We start from the raw sequence: 21,652 nt of genomic DNA on the forward strand, positions 1-21,652 counted from the left end.
GTTACTCGTTATTCCTGCTCAGAAACCTAAATCATTCGATACTTTAATAATATTTTTAAATATTTTCGAATTAAAGAGGAATAGAGAAATACATTATTGCATTTGCAGCAACTTAAGTAAATTAACTGTTTATTTTAATTTGTCCCTGCTACTTGATGCTTTTATAGAGGGAGCGGGCGAGAGTGGCCCGCGGGCGGCTTTTGCCCACCCTTGCCTGGACATTAGATGCAATAACAGTTGACGGCTGTGGCGAAATAAAACCGCTCAAAAATTTCACTCTCGCAATTTCGAGGAAACACATCATAAAAGCAAAAACCCTTCTCCCAGTTGGACCATTAGCACGAAAACGGGACAATATTCCTATCTTTATTATAAATTTTTATAGCCGAGGATGTATGTTTTAGCGCTTTAATACGCAGTTTTTTAACGTGCGTGGCAGGTTGTAAATGTAGCAATTAAGGCTTCGGTGGCAAAGTCTGCAAAGTATAATTTTTACTTTTTTTACGTACGACAGGAGAATTACGGAGTACCGAGTCTGCTGTTAACCCATTATAAGTTGGCATGACGCGGCATCCAATTCGGAGTAAGCCACCCGAACAAGCGGTCTGAGCCGTGCGAAACCCACAGCTGACGCCCGGAGGAACCAGTGAATTTTATAGGCCATCCAGGATATAGGACATGACAGGCCGGTCGAATGGAATTTACACCGTTGAGGAATTACACACGATCTGAGGCAGATTTTGCACTGTATGCGTTTTTCCCTCGTCCGTTTTTATTATTGACGAAATTGCACAAACGAGGGATCAAAGAATCACACAGAGATCGTAATTTTACACAGATAGTGTGAATGCGCCTCTGGTGTGACAGATTTGTTGGCTTTATGGCCGACGAGCGCACTGGACATTGCATGGCTTGCATAACTATGAGAAAAGAACAACAAAATAGACGCGTAAATTTTCCTAAACGTTTTCTTGTTGACAGAAATAACGCTCTAGACTTGTACCAGATCAAATAAATGCCTTTCACCTTTTTTTCACTACAACTTTACGTAAATCACCATCAGTTGGGCCGAAGAATTTTATTGACAATATAAATCACAACAAGCGTGACAAATAAAAAGGTAAGTGAAAACAGTAAAGATAGGTTTAAAAGAAAAAGAAACTTTACTTCTCGCTCAGTAATTGTTCTGGGTTTATAGAACCGCAAATAATAAAGTTGATGCAACACTAAAAGCGAAAACAGTAAAAAATGAAATTGGCTCAAGAGTTCAAACGCTTTATTTAAGATCTTTCAAAGTATGAAATATAAACTTTATAATCAAAAATTAATGTTTACTAATCAGCAAACCGCATCAGCAGGTAAACTTCACCAAGTATTATTTTTGTTACGTTTTGTGCAAACCATGAGACACAAATAACAATTTTTTTTTTAAATAATATCACTTTGAATATGTTTTGTGCACCACAATAGATATTTAGCACTTTAAATTGGAGGAATATCCAACGAATAGTAAGTAATACAGTTGATCGCCAGAGGAAGAATTTTTGTCTGATGCACTTGTGAAGCACGCCATGAATGAATTAATGAAAAATTATACCATTTGAAACTTTTAATAATAACTTTCACGTGTATCCTTTCATGGGCATAGTCCATGGCATAGTTGCTTTTGGTTATACAGATAAAAAACTCCTTGAAATCCGTAGTAATTTCATAGAAACTTGCAAGTCTTCCAACTAAATAAACCATGTCGATTATATTCCCTCTTCGAAATCCAAATAATCCAATATACTTGATCACGCGACGTGTGTCTCGCTACTTTTCTCATCTCTTTTACTCCGTAACAAATTCGGTAATTTTTTCAAGTTTCTCCGTCGTAATTTTCCTTCAGCTTCCTCTATTTACACGTATTTCACGAACACCAACTAAGACTTGTTGAAAACTCCGACTTCTCTCAAACGTAAACTTTACAACTTTCCGCACAGTTATATCTGCATATACTGCCTTCAACATCGTAAAATATATTTCCAGCGACTTATTCGACAACATGCTAAAACTAGTTCGTTTTGCGTTGATTAAAGGACTTTTCGCTGCAGCAGAATCATTCCAGTAAATATTCAATCATTGATTAGGCATTAGTGAAGCTGAAATTTGGAAACGTAAACAGGTCCTCACATTCCAAACATCGAAATCGAGGAGCTTCATTATTTAGATCTCGAAGAAATATGCATTATTCTAAAGAAGCTAATCTGACTGTGTTTTTCCTTCACATTCTCGTTTCTTCCTCAACAAGAATTTTATAGATTCGCCAAGCAAACTTAACGAGAAGTTTGCCTATACGTGTGACTGGATAATAATGAAAGACAAGTAAACAAATAAATGGCAGTTTTGTGTACTCAACAATCTAAGATGTGTACAGCTGTATTGTTAAGACAGTCCCAATTAATTATTTCGCTCTGATCCGGTTCATATTAAACGTTCGATTTAACCAGGCACGTGTGCAAACACGATAATACCCCTATTCACCCTTCAAGAGTCTCCGATTACAGGCAGATACTCTCAATATGAAGATATTTAAGCGAAATATTCTCTAGGCGAAAACTGAAGTCATCTGGCAACACGTGTTTTCCGCGCCTCCGTCACACATGTCTGACATTTAAACGAGCAGATTTTGCAAGTGTTAAAAAAGTTTTTCCCCGCTTTCCAAGTACATGTCCATATAAGAGAAACGTTTTATTTATGTTGACAGGATTCAGAGATGTAACTCTTGTTACGCTTTCCTTTCTTACGCCCACGCCGTATTGTGTATTATATGTGCTGGAAGTGGTCACACCTGTGCCACAACCGATGCGTTTGATGACTCGACTTTATCGCAAAGAGGGTGTTGTCGCCCCCTGACCGTCCGATCGAACAGATTGCCCTTATCCGGGAAAATCATGTCGGAATCGAGTCGCATCATGGCACATTGTTCAGTTAATTAAATGTTACAGAGAAACGGCACGAAAGAAGGGTGGAATTCGTCAAAATTAGACAAACTTTATCTTCGGATGCTCCCAATTGCGGTCTCTTGTCGAGAGCCGGGTGAGGCTTGGCTAATCCGGAAACACAGAAGTTTTCCTCCCAATATTGATTATTGTCAGCGATCTCGTTGCTATACTCTCCCGATTTCCTAATAAAATCAACTTTTCAATATGCCGACCGCAAATTTAAATTTGTTCGGACGAGTCAAACGCTCTAACACGACATTTTCGACATCCACTGTGTTTATATTGGAAATTCCTATCTGGAGTAATTTAAAGGAAAAGTATCGATTCGATGGCACGAGCTTGACACGAAACGACGGAAACGAGCTTTCAACTGAGGATCAACGCGGAGGTCCCAGATTTCGCGGACGATGCCGTAATTCATTCAGTCGATAATGATCGTGTCTTTGAACTAAGCCTTAAAAAAACTACACCAAACGAAAAAAGACATAAATAAAAGAAAGCAGATTGCTGTCCGCAGTATAATCCAAATCTAAAGAAGATAAAGATCAAAGGAATAGCAGTAAAGTACATATTGAAAGGATGGTAAATGATTGACAATAATGATAATCCAGGTAATAAAATACAACGAAAGATAATCACGACTGAACACTATAACACGAAATGGTCGGTCCATAACGACCCTTAATCACTAGTCATCATCTGAAACACCTAATGTCGTTTTTATGACAAAGAAAAATAGAAAAGCCTATTACGGTCCAGTATACCAGATGAAAATTATTAGCCATGTCCAATGACGAACCTGCTATTTCATCTACCTTGTTAGGAATATTATTAGACTGTTTTTGTGAAAAATTCTCAAATACAGATTCTATTCTTGGATAAATAATACAAAGTGTACATATACCGGTAATAAAAGAATTTCTTTTTCCTCTTTCAAGAAACTTATTCTTTAAAAATTCAACATGAAAGCACGACCACAAACTTTCGAACAGAATACACAATGGCAGTAGTAAAGTCTCTCAAAGTGTAATAGTTTTAGCAAATAATAAATACGCTTTGAAATTTGCAGGAAGCTGCAGAAAGCCACTACAAACAACTAATTTTAGTCCGTTTAAGTTGTTTATCAAAACTTACCTATTTGCCCTTTTAAGCTCTCTGTGCGATCTGAACAAAGCGACACTTTTTACGTTATCCAGAAATGGTACATTTTTTGAAGGTAAGTGTAAAAAAATTCCAAATCTTAAATCTCGTGAAAAACTCACATCATAGTGGCAAAATTCACTGGAATAATGCCCGTAGCAGCTCCAGATTTTCACGAAAAGACAAATAATTGACCTTTTTTATAGAAGAGGGTGGTGACTATTTTTTTATTTTCTCAATTACGAATTTGAAAATTCAAATGCACAAATTTCGAAATGCAATAAGGGGCCACTGTAACCATAACAATTTTACACGGAGCAGAGATTGATTGCTTTCGAAATGTTTACATTTGCTAGCAATCAACTGCAGTGAAATATGGCATAAATCCAGACAGGATGAGCATCATCGCTGAATACTGTATCACATCAATGTAGAGGCGTTAAAATACTACCAATATTCCAAACCCCACTTATCAAAGCGCTTGTGAAAAAAATGACCATACAGATATTGTTTGCCGACAGTGATGTTGGTTGGAAAAATGATCCGTTTTTTATGACAATGTATAGAGCCAAAAATGTTTCTATGCAACAACTGCCTTCCATTCGATTATTTGATCCAGCAAAAAACTCTAAATTTAAATTTGTTTTCATTTCGCCAACAAGGCACAAAATAATTTTATGTATACAAGCTATCGATTAAATGTGCCGAATTTCGGATAACAAACGAATATGTACGTGTCGGTCTGCACGGTCGCACTAATTCAGAGCACAATCGAATTGATTGAATATTTACAAAACCGTAAACATCCCACGATTCTAATAGGGTCTGATTAAATTTAGTCTGTTGTTGCTCAGGAGCAGACACATCTCATTAGAGCAAGCACCCAATTAATAGTTAACGGAACGTCACACACATAAGGGATATGGCAGTGTAGACAGCCCGGTTTAATTTCACCATCCACCAAATAGAATATAATTATTGAACTTAAGCATCGCTTTAATGTCAAGAGGATTTAAAATTATCCTGTCACAGGCGATAATTACAACCGAGAGAGATCCTCTCGTCTTAATTTTTTCCACGTCTCGTTTAAAAATTAATGAATAGGATTGATGGGCGCCCACATCGAGATCATTCCCTCTAATGTCATTAAATTCCCATAAAAGATTCGAAACACGAAACACGTTGCGAAATCTAATAACTCCGAGCACTTCCACAACATTTATCCGACCTAAAAATTCATCGTCATTGTTCTCTCCCGTAATTGACGACGACTCGAACCGAAACAAAAATTTTCGATAACAGTGACAGTTTGACGTGCGGACAAATCACTGCTTTCACCGGACCAACCCCAATTAAATGCAAAGCCGACACGAGCAAAGGGTGCTTTTTACTCACGAAATGTCCCGGCGTGTGGGCTGGGCTAGGACAGCAATTATGATGAGCCATTGTCAGTTAATTCTGTATTAACTGGTAAAACATCTTTGACAGTTTTTTCTAAACCGAATTACGAGGTTTAGCTGAATCAAAACAGATTGTAGCTGTTTAAAGCTGCCACGCTCTATATTTAATTGTTTAATTTAACTAACCAAATTAAGCACACGGCTTCATTCGAGAACTGTCAGATGGTAATTAGTTGGCCGTGTTAAAACTTAGTCTCAGCTCGAAATTATTTTATCTGAATTCATTGCCCTCATCTTCGAGAGACGGCATCTTTATTGCTTTTCGCTCTTATCGCAACTGCACATTATCCCATCAAAAATACATGACGACAATGTAAACTCTTTGAGCAATAATTCATATAAATACAAACAGAAGTTAGTGCTATTGTCGATTTTTCGATAATTTACACACATTAAAAAAATAGTGAGTAAAACAAAGCTTGAATACAAAAGGTATATTCTTATAAATAAACAGAAACTAAATTTCTGATCAGTGGTCTGCGATTTTTTTGAATAGATTTTTTCCAATGAATAATAAATAAGACACTGACTAATTGAAAAAGTGTTAGGTATAACACCCTGTAGTAACAACCTGAGCTACATTTGGCCAGATAATTAAGAGGAATAAACAGATTACCTACAGATTAACTCTTTTTCTGTTCAAACAATTCATGCACAAGCGGTCTTAAAACACATGTTTTCAACTATTAATTCTCTTGAAACGCATTTAATGCATTACTCACTTCAGATGAACTGCAGAAGATACACCTGATTATGATAAAAAGAAACAATCTGCTGCTGATAACGTCCTGACATTGCTATGCATATTCAGTAAACAAATTGCTACGTAAATTTCAACACCAGGAGCTTCGTTTGCAAAAGCCTACGCACAAATAGTTTAGCAGGGTAAAAAAACTAATTTACAAAACAATTTAGTTGGAACATATTAAATTTATATTTAATTTGTAAATGATGAGTAAGTATAACACATAAGAGATCGAAAAATTAACCATAATAAACCATTATCTAGCTAGATGATAGTGATATACAGAGTGATTCTTAAATGACCGACCAAATTTTATCATAGCCTCCCAAGGATAAGTAGAGACGACCTGGGGTAGAAACCCCTTAACCATGGGTATAAATAAGTTGTATGGGAAAAAATATGCGGCACAGTATGATTATGATTAGACTTCGATCTGCGATAAGTATCCGAGGAGAAAAATCAATTACGACTTGGACGATCCGTTTACTGATTTATTACAAATAGCTTAAATAGTTCGGTTTCTCCACCAACGCAAGAAATTCCAAGTTATTGCTCAACAACATAAAAAGTGTTGGTGCGTCCATTAGCAGCGTACAAGAAATGCAACTCCCACAAAAATTAAACTGGGAATTTTTTTCCATGTACAGATTTTATTAAAAGGAGTTCAACCACCTACACAAATAACAAACAATAGAATATAGGTTATAAACAATTCACATGTCCTCGACAACAACAAATAAAAATACATAACCAACAAAACATGGTTAACTTACGGTTTTTCTGTGAGAAACAGGATATCTACCCTTGGTCGCACCCTAGTCCCTAAAGGGAACACACGTAAAACCGACACATAACTAACAATTAAATAAAAACCGGCGATATTTCTACAAAATTAGAAAAAAACGTACACAGACTGACATCCCCAAAGACACGGGCGGCCATGCCATATGCGTCGATTTTAGCGTGAGCGCCCTCTAAAGCTGGGATCGCAATCACAAGAAGAGAAGGTTTGAAACCCAGATCATGATAATAAAATTGAATTTATAGCCGAATTTAAGAATGTAATCTACTTTAAGTGCATTCAAGTTTTAATTGGCTATTTGATAACTTTAAATTTAAAGTGGAATAAAAACGCGTAAATCAAAACCGTATTGAATATTTCTCAAAATTTCTTTGATGTACCAAAAATATCTACTAATGACACGTACCACTGTCTCATTTAAATAATAAATTAACCCAAAATTGCGTTCTCTTTGTTTAAATAAGTTAAATATGTTTCTAATACAAAAAAGTTTTAAGTTTTAAGTTTTAACAGTTTCTAAGTTAACCACTTACAAAACAGATGCGCCCTATATAAGCGAAAAATACTCGTAGGTGATCAAATTGTAATTGTCATAACGATGAGGATACACTTAAAAATAGTCGCCCTTTTCCTTATACGAGTATTGCCTATTGTTTTCAAACGTCAATAGTTCGACATGTAATCACAAAGTTTTGTCATCAAACATGCTCCCGATATCACAGAATATTGCTTGTCAAATTTAAAATCGATATTAGACTGTTAGACCCAGTTTTTATTTATCGAAAAATGCAAGGCGTAACAAAGTTCCAAAAAAAGCGCTCACTATTTGAGTTTTATATCTCTTCTTTAATAAAAAAAGTCCCATCAGTCTCACGTGAAACTTTAATTTTAATAAATCTTTGTTGCAAGTTCAGAATTTCGACATAAGTTGTAATTTTATTAATCTAATTTATAGCAGACGTGTGAGTAGGAGTGAAACAACCTTTAACTTACAACTAGATGTAATTAGCTAGTACCCAAATGTAATCCTAAAATTTAATTTAGCGCTATAGAATCATTTATGAAACCAGCGTATTCCATGTACCTATACTCCCCTCAATTTATTCAATGGTTTTTGTGCTTAACTTAAATATCCCCAGATACGTAACTAAAAATGACACTTTTGTTTCTAAAGCTGGCTCTTTGTATTCCTACAGAAAAAGGTTCTATAAGGAATTCGTGTCTACAGCATTCTATTATTCTATAAAAATAAACAATCCTTTTATTTTTAAGGTATTGTTCACGTTTTTAGGAAGTTTTTGTGCAAAACTGTGATAAATAAAAAAGACTTGCTTGTGGAAAAAATAATTATAATAATAAATTAAAAATAAAACAACGGAACCAAACGATTCCACGGACAGTCCACCACCCACAGGCCATAGCCTAGCATCTATTACTGAATAAAGATAAAACGCCATTTATTGGGTACATGTAGCGTATAAAATTCCTTAAACGAAATCAAGATGAACGTGATTTAATTAATTCGAAAAATATTGCAGAATTTTCGTCCAGAAAGGCGATTACTTAGAGGTACTTACACAGTAACTCACATTTTTTAAAACATTGGGAACATTAATAATGCATCAGATGTAACAAGCTTTTCCATTTACGTTATTTATGTTTTTTCAAGATCGATTTATTTAAATAAGATATTACGTAGGATAATTTTAGAATAATATTAATAAATCAGGTCTTACAAATTTCAAGATAAACTCGAATATTTATTAGCCCATCGAGAGATCAAACTGGTTAATAATGAAAACAATTAATATCATTTTCTTTTTGCTCGTACATTCGGTGTCATTTCGAGCATCCTCGCCGTTTCTTCAGCGGAAATCAGCTCTGATAAAAATGTTAAGCCGATATCAAGCCCTCCATTATGCACCGAACCGATGTCCTTAATCGGTTAATCTCATGGCAAATGAAGTCTTGAAGAAATTGCGACAAAAGCTGCAATTGTAATCGTAGCTTTGACCGTGTCAATTGTTATCGAGCCGCGTTTTCTAATTGGAAAATTCGACATGGCATTAGCGCCAAATCCAAGTAACACAATTAAGTGAAGAAGTCGGACAGAATAAGTGCAGCGACGGTGTCTCTCGACACCGCAGCGTCTATTTTGAAACGTGACTTGATATGTAGCGGCAGAGAACATAGAACTAATTAAGACTCTTGACACTTGGAGACGTGTAGGAGTCCTCTCCCCCGACCGGAATCGATTCGAAGTGCCCTCCTTTGTGCGGCTATTGGCGGAATCCGAGAAAACCCACCGCTCAACGATTTTTTGCTTTTAATTAAACCGCCAGTTAAGGAGTTAGTTGTGAACTAGCCTCGTCGAGCTTTAAAATAGTAAAAAGCTCAAAGCTACTTACAATCGTCCAGAGTTTATAGAGCCTCGTAGAGAGGATTATCAGCTTTACATTTAATGGGGATTGAAAGCTCATTGCTGTTTTCATTTAAATACCAAATTTGTACCGGAAGTTCAGTGATTTTTTTCCTTGTATTGACCGAACTGGAACACAACGAGACGCTAAAAAACGTCCAAGTCGATACAATGAATATTTTAAATGGACTTCAGGCCGAAAGGCTTTAAATCGCTTAAATATTTACAAACGCATTATCCTAGAAAACGCTGCAAGATACAAAAAGCACCCAACTATTAAATAAATTTCCCACATGTTTGCAGCAGCTTGATTTCACCAAACGTAAAATTACAAATTCTGACACAATCGATAAAATACATCAACCAGACCGAACACTAGTGCAACGATTAATAGCGAAAAGCATAAAATGCTCGGACACAACAAATAATTTAATTTTCCGTTTGCTTTACTCCATTATTCACAATCACAAAATTGATATAATCCGCCTTTAAACTCGACCTAAGCCCAAAAATGCAATCAAGTTTTATGTTTTAAGACGGCAATCAAATAATTAAATTAATGAAGTGGAAAAATAATTACACGAGTATTTGATTAAACCAAAATAAATGATTAAAATCCTACACATAGCTTCTGACGCAAATACTGATCAAGCTGATTTATTAAACCAATTAATTATTCTTTGAAAGCGGTTGAAATATTTTTGAAATATTCAATAATTAATTCGTGTGCAAGATACATCCGAATGAGCTTCAAATTTGTCATGCCATTAAAAGTTTGAGAACGAGAATGTGTATTTGGTGGAAATAATTTTAAACGTTCTTCCTTACAATGTTGTGATAACGATAACGCTCTTTTTATTGGCAAGAGAAATGAAATGAGCTATGCCACCATTCGCCATAAAACCCCCGATAGAAAAACGTGAAAAAGCATTCGCTCACTTTATCTGGGGTCACACTACACTTCCTTCATTACTCCTGGCAAGATTAATTGCAAATTGACCCATCCAGAAACGCCCGGCCGTAATTGAACTTATTTCAAAACCAACATTTCAGTTTTGTGTTGTTTGAACGAGGCAAAGAACAATATTTTGACTAATCCAGCGAAAAGTTATTATTTATTTATGCAAAACTGTGCCTTTGAAGAGTGACTGTCCCGTTTATCTCCGAAATAAATTCGAGTGTCAAAAATACCGTCTCAAGATGGTAAAATATTAGAATGGTTGGCGTAGGCGCGTTCGCGCCCCTATGAAGTGTTTGTATGGGTAATCCGGGTCGTTACCGGATAAGAGATGAAAAATTTTAAATATGGGGCTACCTCACAACTCTTCCGGTATTACCGACACCATTCATCACGTGAGGATTGGATTTATTGATTTTACATCGTGTCCAAACCGCGCAAAAATATGCATAGGCTAGTGCCAACAAGATCCCAGTGAAAGTGCAAAATTTAGAATCGCATATGGAAGTAATCCCGACGGATCAAACGCACTATTACTTATTTACGCTTTTAGGTCGATGTGTTCCCATTAAAATTATATCAAATCCCCAATTCATTTAATAAGAGCCACTTAAGCCAGGGCCATGCTGAGACTTAATCCGGTAATTTCGTACACCTTCCGCATTTATCACTCTGACAACGATAGCCCATTATTCTTTTTCCTAAATTGCTTGAGACACGTTCGGGGTGCATGTCTTCTAAATTGCATTTTTTCCTTCAGCGGAATTGCAATTGTAGAGAAATCTATCTCCTACACGGGGATTTATTAATCCGAAGGATTAATCGTCCAAAGGTAGGAACCCGAATACCTTACTTTCTTACCTAGACTCGCATTCTGCACCAAGCAATATTTTATCCCTAAAATTTGATTGGATTAAGAAAATCTTAGCTAGAGAAATTTGAAAAAAACTTTATTTTTAACTTAAACTTTAAAACTTTACTGCCGGTTTCCCTGCTCAAACGCACGTTTAAAAGTAATAAAAAAATTACAGGTTTTTATGTTCATTTTAACAAATTTAAAGTAATAAAAAACTCTTTCACAAAAAATACGGTCATATTAATTTGAAAAATGAGTGCTATATGTAATGAAATTAGTTTTACTTTATGTCCACTCTTTAACAACTTTGAGTAAATCTTTTTAGAATTTAAATGCGTGAGTGTGATACGATTTGTAATTGTTGTAATACTTATCTGTGATAAAAAAAATTGTACGAAATTTGTACAAAGAGGTTTTACAATCAGGTTTTTAAAACTGATTTACAAAAATCATTGTTATTAAAATATTCTGTAAACTAGCCCGTGTTTGGTGACTTTCTAGCAAGTTTATTTTTATAATTAACTGAAAACAGTATGCATTTTAAATTCAGTATAACGACTTAACTTTCATCAGTTTCATCCTCCTAATTAAAATATTTTAATTTATTTTCAAGTACCTATTAAATGTTTGTTATTGGCGTAAAATAAAAAATTCATATTAAACTCGAAAAAAAATATGCCGTTTATTTTTATTATTAAATTCATTTTAAATCATTTGGTAAAAAGTAATTACAATCAATTTAATTTGTAAAATATTTATGTTATTATTCTTGTAAGTGTAACAGCTATTTATAAATTTAATAAGCAAGCGTACGATTTGGTGGATGCGCCGGGAGAATTAATACTTTCACCACACATTTACACATTTACTTAAATATTTAATACAAAATTTTTAAGCTTATTTTAATAAGTAAATTAAACTTTTAACCAGGATGACAATCATTCTACGTTTACATTTAATTAGCATTGGCAACGCTTTGACAAATGCCAAATTAATCACAAATAAAATTTTGTTGCAATTAAAGTTTTGTAAACTAGCCATTAGTGTTATCGAAAAAATAAATGCAAATAATGAATATAATGATAAAAAAAACTTTGCGAACTAATACCCCATTGTAATCGGATTTTAGTATTTCTAGATCCAATAACAAAGCAATTAAAAAGCTACAAACCCAAAAAAAAACATTACTATTCTGTATTTAGTTTGCAATAGATAGATTGCCAACTTTAATTTGTCAAATACACAATTATTCCTGATGTTTGCCCGATCAGATATTTATTCAAATGCACTTGTAATTTTGCAAAGTACACCGAAGAATCAACATGAAAAAATCAGAATCCCATTCTTTTTAGATCAATTTATATAATTCCAGTTTCCGTAATTGCAAATTAATTTCAATAATCATAAGTAATTTAATGTAATTTTTGAAATAATTTGCTTCTTAGTACAATAAGTCGAAAGAAATAATATCAGATTAAGACACACTTAAGTTATAAAAATCATGTCTCCTAGTGTAATTTGTGACCTATTTCACTAAAGTATTTTACAAATAGACCACAATGCTAAAGTAGTAAAGAGAATCTAATAATACTACAAATTTAAAAGAAGATGGTTCGATTAAAGAGGATTAAAAATTTTGCCCAACTGAACAACCATGTTAATCTTTGTTGCATGCTTTGATAAAAGTCGTCTAAAAGAGAGAAAAATGTAAAAATTTGTGGAACAGTAAACTTGACAAAAAAAAAGATTTAATCTAATCTACTTTAGAGATTATCCTTTTTTCAAAAGTTGTATGTAAAAGCTACAATTAAAAAATGTACCTTCAATTTAACTTGACTTTCCGAGTTTACAAATGCAAATATAATCCTTTAAAACTTTAAAATGAAAGTATTGAATTTCTCTACAACCACCTACTTAATAAATTGTGCATAGACTCTCCGTGGCCATTAAAACGATTTGACCCGTCGGTTTTATTGACCTCTTGCCGTAACTTTTTTACGTTGGCACTATGCAGCTTAAAATTCTGTATGAGCAATTCGGTCGAGTTTGAAACAGCAGACAACCAATACATTTCAAGATCGCCGATTCAGAACCAATATGAGCCCACAAATATGAAAAAATATGGTACACCCGGCATGGCCTGTACATATTTCGTGTTTCCTCACTATCCCTGTCCCATAAATACAGATTGAAGTCGAGTACGTGCAACCGGCGACCACCTGTATACACCACAAAAAGAAAAATCTCCCTGTAATGACTCCACTGAACCTAACAAGTCGCAATGCTGTTGTTGCTACAAATCCATAGCGAAAGTGGCTGTTCCAGGCGGCTGCTCCTCCTTCCTGGCCCCCGTTAATTAAAAGGAAATATATCGGGCACGCTTCGCGCGGCCTTTGGAGATTTATCGCCAGGGCCGGACCGGGATTTTTTTCAACTAAAGTTTAAAGAACACTTTTGCCGTTCGACGGCGTTTCTAAATCTTATTTCAGCATTAAGTTCCTTTTCGTAGATAGGGATTAATAAAATAAGCAACAATTTTTGAAATAGTTGGTGCAATTTGTGTTTAATGAAAATTTATGATTGAATTGGGTCAGGACAAGGCAGTCCGGCCCTGTTTCACGTCTGAATTTCGCAGTTATCGGATTTGAGTCGCGGTCGGGCAAGTTTTACGAGTTGCACTCTCGTGATCGATATTGGAAATGTATCCAGAAATTTTCGCAATCGTAACCGCTGACATAGTTAGTTACGTGCCAGAATTACGAATCACGCGAGCTGCAAGTGCTAGTCGATCCTGCTTTTATTTGATGATGGAGATCTTGCTCGGGTGCAGACGTGGCACGGAATTCGATTCGTGGATGCAACGAGGCCGGGAAAAAATGGAAAAGCTCGTTTAGACTACAGAATAAAACATCACATTTTATTCGGGGGTATGAAGGGATGCGGGAGAGATAGAACGAATTTGCTACACCGGAGCGAAAAACCCAAATAAAAAACTGAACAAAAAGAAATAGGTCGGAACAATCAATAAACTGTCAAAAATGTTTTAAACTCGGAAAAATCTACAAGGGCTTTATCTGACACGTCCTTAAGCGCAACATTCTTTCCTTTTAAAATCACGGAAAAAAGATTCATGGCTGTAATTATTTTAGCCAATCTCTGGAGGAATTTACCTAGCGTATATCATCAGAGCAGCAATAAGCCCATTTTCAAGAAAATTCAACGGTTTTTTTTTCTAGATAAATCTCCGGTGCTCATTCGGATAAGATATCCCACCCGAAATTGCAAAGTTGCTGGAAATTATTTCAAAAATTACTTAGAGTAACATGTCACGAGCTACACTAATGACAAAATTTAAGTGATTATACTGCAACGACAAGATTATCCTTGACATTACCTTTACGGTTACGAGGCACTCATATTGATTATTATTGCCGGCAGGTAGCTAAACGTAATGGTGGAGCGGTGATTTTACCTCCAAAATTAATTTTAAATGGCCGTGAAGATATATGTCAGATTTTAGAGCAGCATACTTTTCATCACTTTTTCAAAAGTCTTGACCAAAAATATTTTAACACTTCTATTTTAACGTAAAAATTTAAAATAATACAAAATGGGCAAATGTCGTGTCACGCTAATCTCATCAAAAAAATCGCATTTATCCACAATAACGCAAAAATTTTACAAATACTAATTTAATTTAGACCCAAACTCAGTTAAAAATTTGTACTTCGTTAAAAAACTGAGTTATGTAGATTAGTTCAAATTTTATTAGAAATATTCTTAAACAAGATTATAATTACTTAGCTTTAAAACTGTTTTAGCTTGTAATTATGTTTCTTGGAACAAAGAAAATCCTTTCTTTGATTAAATTTGTAACAGAGCCATTCCTTGACACTTCAAACGTAAGAGAAACAAAGGTACATTAAGTAATGAGAGTATTATTGTCAAACTCATTTTAAACATTTGACGACACATTTTCGTATAAATAAATAGCTAGATTACAAAGTTCTGTATTAAAACAAGAGTATGTTTCATTTAATACAAAGCCAAATTATAGGCCGTACTGTAACTTCGGCATTAATTTAAAATTTGTAACATAAACTCAAAAAGCACTAGTGTTGAAAACATGATTTTCAAAAAAAAAGTTTTATTATTTCTAAATTAGAACTAACCATTTTTGTTGTTATTATTATTGCAAACATAAAAGTGGTAATACTCGGGTCTAAATTGCAATAATTAAAACCTCTTTATTAAACATAAATGGTTCATAAAAAAAGCTTCTTTCATTATGAAAGTTTATCAATTTCCGTTTTGTTCTGCCTGATAATTGCATCTTGTGCATTTCCAATGTTGTGACATCTGATGATAGATATAAACTAAGCAAATAGGTTATAATTGTCGGTGTTGTTGAGAGTTAGCAAACAATGACTCTCTAAGCTTTGATAGATTAGATACGAATAACCAACTGAGCACATTATAATCCATTTATTGTGATTGACATCAGTTACTGTTCCATGCAGCTTACAGAGACAAACTTTTAGTAGCGATACGAGTGTAATAATTATTTTATAAAGCGAATTCGGAAAAAGCTTTTGTAATGCATGCCCGGCAGTCACGTATTTCGTTCTTGAAAAATTGCCTCGAATTTTCAATGTTTTGTAATTAAGAAAGGCGAAATAAATAATACAAAATTTGACCTTCATATTTTTTCGTTGTCACCCGCATCCGTGTGCCACAATCTGCAAATAATTACCTCGCAGCAGACGTAATTAAATTTTACAGCGAGCAATGCAATTTTTCATTTAACAAATTAATCGCAGCGAGGTGCAGCTTTCCACTGATCCGTCCCATGTAATTCCCCCGTTAATATTTAAATTTCAACACGATTATTAAATGCACAAGTCGCGGCCTCCGTGAAAAAGTTTTCGCCGGAGAGCTCGTAATTTGTTGTCTTTGTGCCGGCGTTTCTAGAGTGCATTCTGCCGGTTTTAGAAGCTCGCACTTATCTCGTATTCCGGCGACGTGGGGAATTTTCGCGGAAAATTCGGAAACAATTATGAACACGTTAAAAAAAGCAGCCGCGGAGAAGAAAAATTGAGATGCAAATTGAGCTTTGTACCGCGTCCATTTAGATATTCCGTCTAAGGCACGTTTTTCATTTACATGTCGTTTTATATTCTTTGGCGCTAACTTAATTCGAGAACTAGTTACAATAAGTTGGCGAGAGGTCGCCTCTTAAAATTAACTTTATCGGAAAAGTGGATTACGCGAAATGCTGCGGTTTTGAATAAATGTGATTTGCCGCCAAAGCGTTTATCATCGGACGCTTTCTGCAAATCCCACACGAAAAAAGCAACAACGCTCCATCAAGTGGGCTCGCGAGGGTATAAATTTTACATAAAAACACTCCAGTGGTGCATATCAACGAATTTCTTCCATTTTTCTAGCTGCACTCGACGATTAAACCGATTCTTCTATCTCCAGAAACGAAACAGAATCGAGCTCAGGAATCAATTTTTAACGAGCGGAACGTTTTAAAATTCATGTCTTTCACTTTACTCCCTAAACGTCCATTGCAGATTCCATAGCTTTGTTCGTTAGTCGTAAGGGTTTTATAGAGCCGGAAGGGTCGTATTAAAAGAGAATTTTATAGTGTTCGCGTACTGAGTAACTGTTCTCATTGTAAACACTTTTTTCTTGAGATACCTGCCGACGTTTGCTAAGCGGAGCCTTTATTGACTCTCGACATTTGCATTTCCCTAGAAACTCTATTCTACAACTCGAAATTGAAGTCTGACGATTTTTTTCCTAAATAGAACGACCTTTCAGTATTCTATAATGTTTACATTAAGAAACCTTTGAACAAAGTTCTACAGAACCCTACGCATAAAATACATATCATTTCAACATCAAAAACATTTTTTTTTGCGTTGTAAACATTTAAGCCGCACGTTTGAATATAATTTAATAGAGAAGATTGTTGTTTTCACAATGTTGACATTTTCGTGACGTACCTTGCGCTATTAAACAGCACCGTACATGTGACGTTGCTGGAATGCATAATTTCTCCGCCGAGGGTTAGTTATTTACGCTTATTGTGTAGAATGAGCGGCAAATAATGGCCGGCGTCCCTTGGAATGACTAATTTTTCCGGCGGCGGAAATTGAAACGTCTCTGTCCCGGAATCGCGTTTCTTATTCAAGTTTCAACAATATCGTTATGAAAATTTAATAAAACAAAATTCCGGTGGCACGTGCGTCGGTGCGTCATGAGACGGTTCCGTGCGTGAACTAGAGCGTAGCAGGATTAGACGCGAATCCTTCCTGCAACATGGTTTGCAGCGGCAAGCATTCGCAAGAGACCGGATCGATGGTAACACACGAGGTCGTGCGAGCAGCGGCTTGCACGTGACGTCAAACCGAAAGAGGCAGAAGAACGCAGCGCAACCGGATTCTTCCGGGTTCAAGAAAAATGTTGTTTGCGGCTTGTTGAGGCAGTTTTCGAGCTAGCTATCGGAAAAATTGAATACATCCTGTACGAAGGCTCGGAATTAATAACGGCTAAGCCCGGAGCTCTTTCGATAGTGGAAGTAATAATCCGGGATGCGGGTTAGCCTTTTTCGTCCTGTGATACAAGTCATTATTCGCCGGTTGGCGGCGTCTCCCGCAGGGCGATATCATATTCAAAGAGTCAATTTTTATTCTTAAAGCGAGAGTGGCATTATGCGTTGCGAGTGCCCGAATGGCGGAGATTCTATCATGCGATTCCGTCTCTTCAGAAGTCTTCTCACAGATAGCAGCTGATAAAATCTGAGACTGTCGAGAATTCGATAGAATGATGATGGCATCAACATTTATCAAATAAAGGACATTACAGGGTATTCGATTCAATGCAGTCGGCGACAAAGTAAATCGAAGACGTATTGAGCTTTTGATATTGCTTTTGTAATGACGCGGCGCCATTAAAAGCTCCGGATCCGGTATAACTTTGGCAATTTTTCAAATCGAAGCGACTCTCTAATGGAGTTGAATGCGAACGGCTTCTAATTAGTATCTCTTGATTATTATTAGAGAGTAATTTCGGTAATACCTGAAAACCGCCCGAAACCTAATCAACGAATATGTAAAGGGCCGTTATTCTATTATAACGAACCCCGGAGTCCGGAGTTTGTTCGTAGTTTTAACCCTCCAACACGTTTCAATTATGTATGATTTGTTTCATTGTGAACCGCATGCTTCTGTATCTCACACCACCAAAAAAATGTTTCAGACACTCTTTAAAACGTAATTAACTTAATTTCGCCCAGTTTTCGAGTATTTCACTGCTCATTTGACTAAGTTAAATCCAAACTCTGTTAGCGAGTAAAGAATAAAAAATCTTCAAAGCAAGTATGTAAAGCCATTGTTCGTTATTTTAGTTTCATAAGGTTGCTTTTTGCCATCGACAATAATAGCAGTGTACACACAAGCCATTGAAATTCTAAAATAATACTACACAAAACAAATAGCGGCCTTTGATCGGGGATTCTTGTTTCGTGCCATTGAACAATATTTTACCTTTATCTTTATTCGATACCTCATTAGTTTAGTTTAATACCGAAATGCCCTAACGGTAATGACCATTAATAACACAAAAAGTAGAAAAAACTTAAATTTTAGTTTTCGGTGTTGTCATACTAGAAAGTAGTGACGTTACAGTACAGTATAATGGATATGGCATTGATATCTATTTAGTATCACGAAAAAAGATTCACTTTAACGACGATTTAAACAATAAAATGTACCACTGTACTAAAGAATCAGTGAAAATAAAATACAGTAAAATAAAAATAAAAGTGGAATATGCTTTGATTATTTTATTTTCTTTTGAGGGGAGAAATGTAGCAATTACAAAAGAACCCCATAAGACGTGCGTTGGTCAGGTCAGCACATCAGACAGTGAACTGCACATTGAACGAACGAACGAACCATGCTGATGGGCTCTGTGTCTGTGAGAGCGATGAAAAAATGCTTTTCTGCTAAACATGAACACGTTAGGTAGTCTGAGGGTTAGTAAATATTAGATCCGTGCGCCCTCTATTGCAAGACTTATGGTTTTGTTCAATGTTGTATGTATTTACTTTACTATATTTAATGTAGCAAAGCTTCATCTTTTTTAGATTCTAAATATAGACTTAATATTTTGTAATGTTTCATTAAAAAAATATAGGCTTATTACAATTTATTTCCTTTTGTTTAGTAAGATATTACTTTGCAAACAATTTATTAAAGTTCGAAATAAGCATCGTTCCAGTTTTCTTCTTGGTTCTCGTCTGAAACGAATTGACCACGATCGAGCGAGTTGAGTAAACATTGTTGAAGTTAGCTTCTTTGAAAACAAATACGTTTGCTATGCGGCAGTGCATCCATCGTAGCTTGGCCCGTTTTAATTTCGGAACCCCCTTGGAAAGTTTCCAACAATCTCGCTCTAACTTTGTTATCCAAATCTGCATAAATCTACTTTAGTCGAGATGTGTACCGCCATATAAAATAAATAATAATTTAGTTTATTATTCGTGACATGAAACAGCGACTTGAGCAACGACAAGACAAGCGGAAAATGCACTTCTGATTGGGCCAAGTGCGCGGATTTCGCTTAGGCCGCGTTTTCTTCATCCAGACTTAATCTCGCTCATCTCCGTAATAATATAATTTCTAGATTAAATTCCCTTAATAAATTATTTCACGTAATAAGATAGCACTTTTATTACAAACTCAGGCCACAACTTTGAAGACTGGTTTTATATTAACTGGAGTTTATGTAACTACCTAGAAAAGGATCAGGATAAATCATACACGGTACAAGAAGTCGGAATTGTGGCTCTGCTTTATGAACTTTAAAAATATAATTGTGGGGTCGTCCGTCCGCCGAAACACAGAAATTTATGCAACCAGAGCGAGCATTTCCAAGTTTCTTGGCCATACTTAGAAGGATTACTCCGTTTAATTGCTTGCTTAAGTGGCAAGTTTCAAACAGACTTAGAGGCAGCGTTCCACATACTCGCGACACCACAACTTGCTTCAAGAACTGCATTTCCCAAAGAAAAATAATCACCCTTTTAGTTTTCATACTTCCAGGTAAATGTACCGCCAATGCAATTCGACCTGGCATATTTCACATTTACAACCTCTCAAAGTCCTTTAATAAAACTGGCCCTCGAATAATGAATAACACTCAGCCGCGTCTAAGTGGGTCCCATTTAAAGTCTTTTCCTCGTTCAAAATTCGTTTACGATAATGACGGCGACTATTGAATGGGTGGCAACGCACAAGGGGAGTGGTTTGTTCACTCAATTTCCCAATTTATCACACTTTTTATTGCTGGAAATAGGGAATTAAACTCATAGTTCGCTTTAAAACTTATGTAACTTTCAAACGCAATTCAGACCGCAAATAACTTGAATACTAATTCAAGATAACAGAATTTTGTGCTCGCAGCTGCATAAAAATGAGGATACATGCTGTGTTATAGTTAAAGTTGGCAAGTGCACTGTTTATTGAAGCTTTAAAATGAAACTTCCACGACTTTTTTCATATCATGTTTTGCATTTAACTTTCTGTTAATTAAATAATGTCTATCCAAGCCCTTCTTGTGCGATTGAGACTTTAAATCAAACAAAAGGATTTTTTTCGTTAAAGTCAATATTAATTTTGTTTAATATTATCAAAAAGTACAAGTATACAACAATAACTTCTGTATGCTTTCACTATACCTCCACCTACCACTATCTATACGCTATGTAGACACGCTATACGTTATTGGTTTTCCAAGCTCGGAAAAAGGCAACAGCATGTCTATCAAAACGTCAGCCGTAATAAAACATCGACAACCGCGTCATTACCCAGCATGCCTGTCTAATCCACACTAGCCTATTATATGGAAAATAAATATAAAAATAAATTGCACAAAAACAGAACTGTTTCACCTATTATACAAAATTAATTTAAGATACCTGGTAATTTTGAGTGATTAGTTCTAGTTATTTGTGAAAAGACTTAGATACTCGAATGCCGAGTCTTCTAAACTTTTTATACTGATTTCACTCGGTCCAATTAGAAATCAAATACAAAATGAAACGACTTTCTAAGTATAGGAAATTACTGAAATATTTGGATCTTTAAATATAACTTTTACTCGTCGATATCACATTTTCACTCGCAATGAAGTTGAAATAAGTTATTCGCGTTACGAAGTTATCCAGCTCATCGAATTCGCGTATGTAGCTACAAACAGCGAAATAACTTTTCCG

At 35.4% G+C, this 21,652-nt stretch overlaps 1 protein-coding gene across 8 annotated transcripts in view; it reads right to left on the reverse strand.

Moving 5' to 3' along the window:
- Lar (Leukocyte-antigen-related-like) overlaps window positions 1-21,652 on the reverse strand; it is a 205,258-nt gene that overhangs the window by 132,773 nt on the left and 50,833 nt on the right. Inside the window, exon 1 of one of the 8 annotated variants that reach the window (XM_015977628.2) lies at window positions 7,103-7,285. The exons of the other annotated variants lie outside the window; for them this stretch is intronic. The gene's annotated coding sequence lies outside the window, so the exon portion shown is untranslated. Of the gene's footprint in view, window positions 1-7,102; window positions 7,286-21,652 lie in introns of those variants that run through there. 8 annotated transcript variants of the gene reach the window in all.

This window comes from Tribolium castaneum, chromosome 1, assembly GCF_031307605.1.
Source record: "Tribolium castaneum strain GA2 chromosome 1, icTriCast1.1, whole genome shotgun sequence".
Taxonomy (NCBI): Eukaryota; Metazoa; Arthropoda; class Insecta; order Coleoptera; family Tenebrionidae; genus Tribolium; species Tribolium castaneum.